The sequence below is a fragment of the Rhyacophila brunnea genome, unplaced genomic scaffold (genome assembly GCF_057557595.1).
Source record: "Rhyacophila brunnea isolate RB1 unplaced genomic scaffold, BYU_Rbru_1.0 scaffold_8, whole genome shotgun sequence".
In the NCBI taxonomy this organism is placed as follows: domain Eukaryota; kingdom Metazoa; phylum Arthropoda; class Insecta; order Trichoptera; family Rhyacophilidae; genus Rhyacophila; species Rhyacophila brunnea.
Genome location: NW_028233350.1, coordinates 33954320 through 33966629, shown reverse-complemented (window position 1 = coordinate 33966629; position 12310 = coordinate 33954320).

Below are 12310 nucleotides of genomic sequence, written 5' to 3'. Positions count from 1 at the left end.
GAATCATGTTATTTTTAATTTACAACTTCAAACAAAGCAATCACATAAGAACTGCTAGTAGAAAGTAATTGTTCCTTATAAAAGAAAATGGCAAGAGAACCTTAGTTCGTCAATCATTCAAGTTAACCCACATACAGAGAACTCGTTTACTAAACATTAAGAGTAGTGTGGGGTAAGTTTTAGGGCGGGTATACAGGCCACCCTTGCGGCATCATCCCCTATGAAATTACCTGATTAAATTTTCATATTCAATCTTGAGTTGTTTGCCCCTGAGATTCGCGCCGCCCCGGCCTACCTAGACTTGCCCCCTCAGCAAAACGAAAACCACCTCTTTGCCCTCTCCGCCCGGTAAGCTCCTCTACCTCTAAGGGACTAAACACATTCAGGATTGTTGAAAACCTTTCATTGTTTTGTTTTAGGTTACCTACGATACTATTTGATTTGACGAAGATTTTAATAAAATATATTGTTGAATGAAAAGTATGTGAAATCTACGATCATATTATTATTGCATGTGTGTCCGCAATTTTTAATTTATTAAATTTCGTTTGTTTATTAAAAATACTATATTGCATAATTACTACATAATTTGAAAACACCTCAGAGAAATAATATTATATTACCACTAAAATATTTTTTTATGAAAAAATACGACGCCCAGAGCGATTGGAACTCACGCTCTTGGTATTCACACCAATGTGTTTTACCAACTAAGATATGTATACCTTATCTAATTTTAACGAAATTAACTTCTTCTTCGGCCATATCCACCCCTTAGTTGACGCCCATGGATACCACGCGGCACCTCCAAGAAACCCTGTTGCTCGCCAGTCTTCTTGTTTGTGATTGGGGGAGGGGGGCGAAATTAACTAGTAGTTTTTATACTTCTTTTTTAAGCACTTTCTAAATTTTACCACTCGGTTGATATATTTTTAATCAAAGAATTATTTACGCTAATTATTACCTACTAACCGGTGTCAGGATCTCTCCAATATTTAGTTATGCACTTCCTTATATTTTTTTTCTAGTAGTTATATTATATTTAAGTATTTTAAAATTATGGTTGTTCAATAAAAAATGTTACATTCTTAATGCTTGTGAATTATTCGTTGAATTAAACAAATAGTTTACTACATTAGCGTTTGAAAATGGTCTCAATAATGAGGCCTGTTAAAGGAAGAAGGAAAAAGAAAGAAAAATATTAATAGTGCAAATGCTATATGTTTCTCATCTTTATAGTTTAAATAATATCAATTATTGGTCAATATACACTGTGATTTACTGTGCTATAATACTAGGGATGCAAAAAAAACCTATTAAATTGGTGACGAAATAAATTGGTAGTTAAACTTAGACAACATGATGTCACCCGCGATGGCTGAGTGGTAACGTATCCGCTTGGTAAGTCGAGGGTCTCGGGCATCAATCCCAGATCCCTACATTTTTCGTAAAAGTTAATCAGTTAAGAAACGTCTTGTTGAGGGCATCTATATCCATACCGGATTGTAGAGCCAAGTGAATGAATATCAAAATGAAAATATGAAGCGCCTAGTTTCAAAAGCCCCTAAAACGATTTTAGGTAGTTCTGAGAAAAATGAGAAAAACGATTTTAGGTAGTTCTGAGAAAAATGAGAAAAAAACGTATCTATTAAATCTGTGAACTTTATGTATCTATTTTTTAATTCGTTACATTTTAAAGAGTGTTTTGGCTTTCCATTTTAGTGGTATTTGAAAACCATAGCCAACTATTTTAGCGGATTTTGAAATTTACCGTAATTTTTGGCCATTATATAGATAACAAAAATATCCATCTAAATACATATCGAACTCAAAAATTTTTAAAAATCGTTTTAGGGGCTTTTGAAACTAGGCGCTTCAAAAAAACAGCAGTTTTAAATATTCATTTGAAATATTACACATATTATAACGTTTTATAATCTGCTCGTTGAGAAAAAGAGAAGAGATTCAGTTGTGTGCAGATGGCTTCTCTATTATAAAGAATGTTAGGAACATGTTTTGGAAAGAATGACAAAAGCTGCAAATATAACTATTTTCCATCGTTGTATTGATTAATCAAATCTGGGTTATAACAATAGATTTATTAGAATCGTCATTGGTTTTTGATGTGTTAACCTCCCAACAGTGCCTAAGGCGATGTTTCTGCCGCAGTATTTATACAGGATCTTACGCAAGCGTAAACGTGCCTTAATGAAAACATTAAGTAAAACGGCCATTGTCGCACAGCTAACTTGAATTGCGTTAAAAATATACACGTTTTGTACTAATATGAAAACAGGTTACGTCCTTGCACGTTTTCAAAATTGTTAAGAATAATATGTACGTAAGTACATAGAAGCAATATTATTAACTATATATTATAATATAATTCTATCATATATACGTATAATATCGTGGTTACATGTAAGTTGTACGCATGCAGTTCATCGTGGGACACTTATTCGTGCGCCGTAGTACGTGAAACATGAGTTCGTATAACATTTTATCAAATGACAAGTTCTTCGTTGAACATTTCACCGTGGAATACATTTGTACGTATCTTACAAAATGCGGCGATAGTTTGCAAATAGTACTGTTCCAATTAGATTAACCCTAACCTAACCTAGTAAAGACATTTCATAAAATTCACCACATGTTGTAGCATACGTACAAATATACTCCACGGTGAAATGCTCAACGAAGAACTCGTCATTTGATTAAATGTTACATGAACTCAAGTTTCACGTACTGCGGCGCACAAATAAGTGTCCTGCGGTGAACTTTTTACGTACAAATTTCTGGATACGAAAGATCGAATGTGACTTTTTATACTTAAGTAACTCGCAAAGAACCTTCGGTATTTTTTTTTCAAATCTAGAATCAGTACATTGTTTAAATAATATACATATTATACTTTATTATATAGATTCGTTAATGAAAAAAATATTCCATATTCTATGACGTATATGAGTCGCCTAGAGTTATAACTCACATTTGTCAATTTTATCATTTTTGAGTTAAATGTGGTTCTAAAGGCATTACATATCTAAGTATATAAAAAAATAGTTGAGTATCAAAAGTCATTTTAAACCATTTGAAAAAAGTTGACAGTTGGTGTCATAGCTCACATTTTTCAATGAATAATGTGAGTTTTGTCATCTAGGACTTTCTAACCAATCAGGGAGCTATATTTCTTATAGTATGATGTGTGTCTGCAGTCCTAAAAGTATCATATAACATATTTTAAAAAAATAATGTAAATCGCCTCACTCACTCATAATATTCAAGAAAGTTCAATACTTTTCTTCAAATTACAAAAAACAGTATTCTGGTGGTTTTTTGAGATTATCTCAAAACTCGATTTTTGGAATATGTGAGTTATGACTCTAACTCATATATAACTAATATATAATCATATATTAGTTTTTAGTGTGTGCTGTTAATGAAAAGCTATCATAATAATTAAATCACAATAATAACAATCTTTTAACCTTAACTTAAAGTTACAATCGATTATAAACTATTCTGATCTTAAATAATTCTCATCAATGGCACTGAAATTGACATGATCAGAAACATTATTTATCTCGGAAAATAGTTCGCCAATTACTTCTAAGCGCGATTTATTATAATATACTTAATTTGTATTTTTTATTAAGCCTATGAAGTGAAGCTTTGAAACTATGATACGTTAAACTATAAGAATATATTATATGGGTACTTATCTACTAGGAAATATTAAACAATTACTTAATTGAATTGATTAACATTTTTGACTAAAAACTATTTCTTCTTCGATTTATTATTTTCTATTTTAGTTTCAATTGAGAGAATAATAATAAAATTACATGTTCATATTAGTAACCAAACGTTATTTTTATTAAGTTTAGTATAATAAAAAAGCTTCGATGATGTGATATTATATTACCAATGTAATAAATCAAACATACGATTTTTCCGAAACACTCACTCATTGGAAAAATCTACCTCACGCAACTAAAAAAATATCGTATAACGGAAAATAGCCGAGACAAGCTGAGTAGGCTTCTGTGGGCGGTGACAGTAACTCCATATCCCATCATTAAGCTTTCACGGTGGAAGGATTAGCGGTAAACTACCCCAATGTCTTGAATTATACGCAAATAGCTTTTGTATCGATCGAAGCTTTAAGCACGCAATCCCGGCAAACGTCGTTTGACATTAAATGAGTCGAATACATAAGAGATTTAGCCGTTTTCCAATTTTATTTTATATATTTATTCTTGTCTCAATATGTTTTTATTAAACTTATAATATTATTACAATGCTTTATAATACTCTCATAATCTTTTCGGGAAAAAAACTGGCACGTGGGTTCGAATCACAGTTGCCCCTAAGTTTTTTTACTAAAAACATGCAGGTACCTACGTTTCTGATGATAGTCCAAGCCAATAAACAGATTAATATTTGGGAAAAGATGAAGGTGGAGGAGATATAAGATCGTTGTTTTATGGATGTTTGGAAGAGTTTTTATTGATCGTTACAAGAATACACTGAATAAAATAATAAGGATGATAACGTGAGATTAAAATCGCGAGTATAGATGTACTGGTGAGATCGATATGATGAAAAGATTGATTATAATAATGAACTGAGAGACTTGATTCGAGTGAAATGACGTTGACTATGTCGAGTGAAGGACTCGTGACAATAGTAGTGCGTGTCGTGATGGACTCGATAAGTTGAGTGAGGATTTTTGCATTGTAGTTCAAATTTATTTGAATGCAGTACTATTACAATATATATTGCTGCAATTACCAATTATAACAGACCCTAATGCTTTAGTTATGATTGAGGAAATGCTGACGAATATTTTTTGTTTTGACAACAAAATATACATATTAAAGTGTGTCACTCATTTAATGCTACAAACAAGATAGAAATATGAAAGCCAGCTCTCAAATATTGAATGCGCGTTAAATTATATTTTAATACATATGCTACATACGTAACTATTAAAAATAGCATGTACACTTACTTTAATTTAACTGTATCCTATATTTCTCCACACTCGAGATCTAAAGCCTGTAATACCACAGTTAGTAGAGTCAAACAGATCTCATTAATGTTATATCCCCTAGTTTAAGTTTGTGTTTAAATTAAATATTTTACTTGTATTATTCGTTATCAGACGAACATTCCCAATTTTTAATAAAAATTTTATGAAAAACCACCAAATTTTAATAATTGAAAATATACGTCAAAACAAAACCAGCCTTGGATTTATGTTCAATATATTGTGGATTAATTATTATGATTATATGTTGTTCTAATAAGAATTAATACCGAAAATAACAATTAATGGTATTAATAAGCTAACTGATATTAATTCCTATGTATTAAAATATCCTTGATACAATTATTATAGTATCCATACTGTAATTCAAGTACTAATCTTATATTGGTGATTAATCTGGCATTCGGTCCTTTGAGTGGGTACCTAGTTATTAAATTAATTAATTAATTTGTACATAACCTGTTAACTACAAAATGTTGAATTTACAGAAGAGCAATTTTAAACTTTGACTTGCCCCCATAAATCTCGATTCTTTTTTGTCTATCATTGAGAATACATTTCAAAATATTCCAATAATTAGGAAAATAATGTCACTTATCAGTGATCAAAATATGATAAATTCTTTGGTCATGTTTTGACCAAACTAGCCGCTGTGTCTGTTCACATAATATTATCATATTACCATAACTTTTTGAGCATTTTTAAATTAAATATAGGTATCATGTTATTACTAAATGGGAGATAATACTATAGTGACCCAATTTTTACTCTTAACATAAAATGACCAAAAAATTAGTTATCAGGTTTTGCCTAAACAACAAAGATATAATAATTTTAATAGTTCATCAATACCTTTATCAAAAGTGATCAAAGTATTATAATTATATTTTTTTTTTGAATTATTCAAAACTGTCCATTTGTACAATTGTCTGGTTATTATTTTTTTCTTTATCGTCTGTTATTTTCTATGCCATATAGGTTTGTAACTTTTTTTCACAAAGGTTCGATTTATAATTCCAAAGTTACATTTTCTTAGTACTTACTAATATAAATACAACTATGGCCATGTGGCTACCGCCTCTTGAATCATATTCTCTATTGGCTAGCTATTCTAGCTCTATTGAATCCAGAGATAGAATCTCTTGTCTAGTAACTTTACATATTGTTTTTCAATGCATGCTTGGACCCAGAGAACAGACATATTAAGTTGAGTAAGTTGCTAAAATCCATTTATCGTAAAAATCAATAATCTCATACATTCAACACCCATATAGTAATTTTATTAAGATGGAGCATGGTTGTAAAAAATATATATATTAAGAAAAAATATATTTCTTTCCAGGAGGCGATCATAGAAGCTATCGTTCAGATTGTGATGATGCAGTAGTGGTGGTTGGTGGTCCTCGCAGTCCTCGCTCTCCTCAACTGAGACAGGCTTCTCCATTTCCTATCGAAAGTACAAACAGGAGACTACACTATGCTGCATCACAGGATAGGCTGAGGCCAAACAATGGTATGCCTATTTATTTGTTGTTTCTACTGTATATGGATCATACTTATTAATATGACACACTTGTTGCTAACATCAATATACATATATTCATTATCGTACTTTGCTGATTTCAAAAAATGTATCATAATAACCTTCTTCCATTAAGTAGTGACTAAAAATATTAACAAGTGAAAACCCTTCATAAGGATAATGATTAAATTAAAGTCATTTTGTATCGGTGATTCATTTGTTGTGATCATTTTGGTTTTATCCTTAAAAGTTATTTTCTGTGGTTAAACATAGAACACGCGTCTTAGGTTTATGTTACAAGAAAAAAATTTATACAATGACATTTTTACTAAATTTAAATGCACAATCACAAAAAAACAAATAAAAATACACCATAATAATAATATGTAGAATAATATACCGTGTGACAGTCTTATTAAAGCCACTATTTTTATGCTTTCAAGGATTAGTATATTAAATTTAATATAACTAACTTAAAATAAAATCAGACTAATAGCTTTAATCGCAAATAAGTGTTGTAATACAGATAAGTTCAAAATAATCTAGTTATAGTACAAAACTCTTCAATCGTCAAACATGTATGAGATTATATTGCCATGTGAACGTCTTGAATTTATAATTTATAAAGCTCAAATTCTGCCCTGGCGATGGACGAGTAAAAAGACGTTTGTTTATGAAATAGTGAGTTGTGGGTTACGGGTCTTGCTACTGGCAAATTCACCTATTAATTTTGAATGAGTGTTTTGATCCAGAGCATGGATAAAATAAGCTAAGAGCAATATATCGGCGAACAAGATATATAATATAAAGTCACTAATATTAGGACCCTCAATAAGTCAGTAAAACCACGTTTATTTTTAGGTGAGATAATATACGCGACCAGCAACCCTAAGAAGTTACCCTCAAGTTCAAGCCTTAGCCGGTCAGGAAGAGCGGTGGGGCGCAGAAGTCGTGGCCTCACTCCTAGCAGTAGTGCATCGAGTGGCCTCGAAGGCAATCAACAAAACCTTAGACATCAGGATCCGTATGTTTTGGACCAAGATCCCAGGTTGGCTGGACTATGCATGAACCATGGTGAGCTTATTTTATTATATATCTTTCATTTTAAAATAATAATGGGACATGTTTTGATATTTTTTTAATCAACGAAAGGAAAATTATTTTGTATTTAATGATATTTAGAAATGCAACATTATTAAATTATTGAATACATATAATTTTTCGTAAAGCAGTGCAGATATTTTTTAATAGTTATGTTACCTGTATAAGTATTACAAAAATATGCAAAGATGTTAATTAAATGTTATTGTAAACAATTCTCTTTTAAAATTATATTTTTTTGTTCTGTCAACTCAATTTTTTTATGGAAAAAAGTTCTTTTTTTAACAAGGTTGCCACTGTAAATGAATTTATAGATGAAGAGATCAGTCTTCTCAAATTAATATTTTATTGGTCAAATGTAATGTGTTGTATTAAGAGTAAAGCTTTCATTTGTACCTACATGGTAAAATCGTGAATTTTAGAATCATGATTAAATTTAAGCAATCTAATAAATATTAGATGCTTTACTTTTAAAATGTCTATGATAAATGGTAATCTTCTTATTTTAATGTAATTTTTAACAATATTCAGTTACGGTTTTTTTTCACATCTACAATTCACAGCCAAAATTCTTTTAGAACTTAGAGGCACCTTAGATTTAATAATTACAAGATAAAAAGAACTTTGTATATACAACGTTTTTAAATTTTCTGTTGAATCATTTAAATTTGACTTGATCAGCTTAAACGATCAAAAAAATTACATTTGATAGAAGTAATACTGAAATCTCATTTGGACACTCATATTGATTTCCATAGTAACGCACATTTATATTAATAATTTAGTTGTTAGGACCCTAACAACCAATAATAGTGGATTGGATTTCTTCCAAAACAACTTTTCATACAAAACAGAATTAACTGAAAATGAATTTAAAACTACTTAAAAATGGCTAAAAGTATTAAAAAATGCATTGGCATCGTGTTCTGATATATTCTAAAAGTTTCAAATGTCTAGTTAGTCGGAAAGTTAGTTAAAACCGATTACAAGATTTGTACCGGACAAAAAACCACCGGAAAAATAAGAATACGATCTAATAAAAACGTTGTAATAAAAAGCATTAATGTTATAAATATAATCTGAAGAATATTATAATATTATGATTTAGTCTAGAAAAAATCCATTATAATTTTCTATTTAAGGGTTTTATAGTTATTAGATTTCTGCATAGATTAACAGTTTAAAATAAAATAACAGTTAAAAAACTTAAATTCGGATTTTCTCCAAAATAATGTGAAAAATGATCAAATCGTCTTACAGTTAGTGTTGGAAATATTCAACATATTTTGAAATTAATGCATTTTATATAAACAGTTTCCTACGAAGAAATGCCAATGCTAATTGAAAAAAATTAATACCTCAACATAAATAAAACGATACTTCAAGATAAAAACACAGGTTATTTATTAATGCCTTAGAACGAAATGAAATTATGACATATTTGTTTACTCTAATAACTGCGGATTTAAAATTGTAATTCAATCATAACTGAAAAACGACATACTATATCTTAATATAATAATATATGCTAAGATCAGGTATGTATATGTCATGATATACAAAAACTTTTTTGTTCCTCATTACTAGTTTATATTAACTATCATTGAGTCAGATCAACATTGAGTGATTGTATCAAACGAATGCTCGGTTCACTATATTTAAATAACCGAATTATAAATAAATTGCGTTATTTATTCAGAATATTCTTCATATTTCAATATTGATAAAATATATAACACAAAAGCTCAAGCACAAAGTGTTTCTGAAAGTGTCTGTAAAGTGGGTGCTTATAAATTAACGCTCCATGCATACATTTTAATAGTCAGTGGCAGGCTTGCACGTTTCGGAACGAGGTTTGATGCTACATTCAATAACAAAGTCGCGAACACCTCTCCCTCATCCAATTGCAGTGGCAGACAAAGCCAATTTACCAATTTGCGAACCAGCGATGCGCTTCCATACGTTCCATCAACGGCTCGCCGGTCAGTGGTTGTGCTCCACTCGAAAAATTTTGGAAGCGGTTGCTAATCATTGGCGGTGTTAATATTACAAACCATCCATTTAATAGTCGTTTCTACAATTTCGGGTTCGATTTTGTCTTTCGAGATACATTTTCATTGAGTATAGTTTCAAATTTAATATCAATTCAATTATTTTTATTTACATCATTGAATATTAAAATATAGGTAAAATAGATAAATAAAGAACTAGGTATTCATAATGTGATACTAAATATATAACAAAATAAGTATTAAGAATAATGAAATATAATTGATATTATCATTGGGTCCGACTTGATGACATCAGAAGGCGAAAGCGGTTTTAGGATTGTATAAACGCAGAAAAAGTATTAAAATAAAAGTACTTATCGAAAATACATATATTGGAAAATATAAACATAGCTATTAAAAAAATATATTTGCTCCGAGGCGGACATGAACCTTTATCCATCGCAATCCGGAAAATGTATTTTACCAATTAAGCAACCGGTGCAATAATTATTAAGTACGCTGAAATTTCTCAATATGCATCCAACGTAGTGTCGCAAATATTCCATTCATATTGGCATCCATTTTTTTATTTACATTTTGAATTAAGGTATTAACAATATGTAGTAATGTGCCTCGATTCCTCGACAGTGACAAAATCTATCCGATTCTACAACGTTTTTCTTAGCTCGTATTCTTATTTGTCCGGTGGTTGTTTGTCTGGTACAAATCTTGCAATCGATTTTTAACTAACTTCACGACTAGCTAGACATTTGAAACTTTTAGAATATATCAGAACACGATGCCAATGCATTTTTTTAATACTTTTAGCCATCTTTAAGTACAATTGATTTCATTTTCAGTTAATTCTGTTTTGTATAAAAGGTTATTTCGGAAGAGATCCGTAAAAAGTAAAACTATTATTGGTTGCTAAGTGAGTCCTATGAACTAAATTATTAGTATTTATATTTATATACGTGCGTTACTATGGAAATCAATATAACATTTCAGTATTATTTCTATCAAGTACAAATTTTTTTGATCGTTTAAGCTAGGCAAGTTAAGTTTATATGATTTAACAAAAAAATTAAAAACGTCGTACTTATATTATTATAAAAAGTTCTTTTTATCTTGTAATTATTTACTTTCAGTTTCGCTCTTGCTAATATTTTTTTAAATAAACTAATTAGTCATTCAAGATCTTTTTTAAATGTAGCATTCATTATTAAACATATATTTTAGATACCTCTAAGTATGTGTAGATAATATTACTTAGCAGTAAGTACTTAAATCTATATCACAATATATAATAATGATACATTAGTAATATTATAATTCATTGAATAAAAAAATAGTTTAATAATTAATACTTTAATAATTAAACTGTGTTGTTATTTTATTAAAAGTGACATAGAATTTAGCCAACAATATTAAATAAAAGTAGGTTTAATTTAATACTTGACTAGTAAGTTTCATATTGTAGAAGAAGAAAAAATAGAAGAAAAATGTATAATTTAATAATATGATGTCTTAATGCCATGCCGCAATATAAATCTTTAGAGAGATTCATAATTTGGATTGGTTTATGTTTTTTTACCACGTTTTTCTTAGCTCGTATTCTAATTTGTCCGGTGGTTGTTTATCCAGTACAAATCTTGTAATCAATTTATAACTATCTTCCCGACTAGTTAGATGTTTGAAACTTTTAGGATATATCATAACACAATGCCATTGCATTCTTTTAATACTTTTAGCCATTTTTAAGTATAATTGAATTCATTTTCAGTTAATTGTGTTTTATATGAAAAGTTATTTCGGAAGAAATCCGTAAAACGTAAAATACTATTATTGGTTGCTAATGGGGTGGTCCTAGCAACTAAATAAATAATATATACGTGCGTTACTATGGTAATCAAAATGAAATTTCAGTATTCTATATGTTTTTGTTTGTTTGTGGCAAAATAGCAAAAAAATAATTTGTTGACAGTTGCCTTATTTGTGCTAAATTATTAATACATAGAATTGTCAAGTTTATATGATTCAACAGAAAATTTAAAAACGTGGTAGGTATATCAAAAGTTCTTTTTATCTTGTTTTTATTATGTTTAATTTTTTTATTTTTAAATGTCATGTGTAAAGTAAAAGAGTTCGGAATTGTTTGGTTATGGTGATTACTCGTACATGTATTTTGTAATTTGTTTTTATCAAAAAAAATTCACGGAAAACTCTGATACTCGTAGAACAACTTTTTAATAATACACAAAAATTTCCGCGAGTAAATACTAAAAACGAATACATTATAATATATTTACCGAGTAAATATAGAAAAAAAAGTTCCCTTACAAAATTTGGCGAATTGAAAAACGTTTTCGAACCAAAGGTTCCCACTCCGCCGCTTCCCAAAGTTTTATTTATAAAGTTACTTTACTTTTGCGTTGGCTGAAATTATTTGGCCAGGATATATGACTGGAGAAGTTACGTGTAGCGCTTTTCGTACGTCTAGTTCGTATGTTTCGCCCATTTTGTTTGCATATTCGATTTGAAAGTTTCGGTCGTGGCTCCAGCCAGTACCCTGTATCGATGCTTATTCAATTTATTCCGAAGTTAAAGTAAATAATGATGTTCATTTTATTTCAAAATATACTT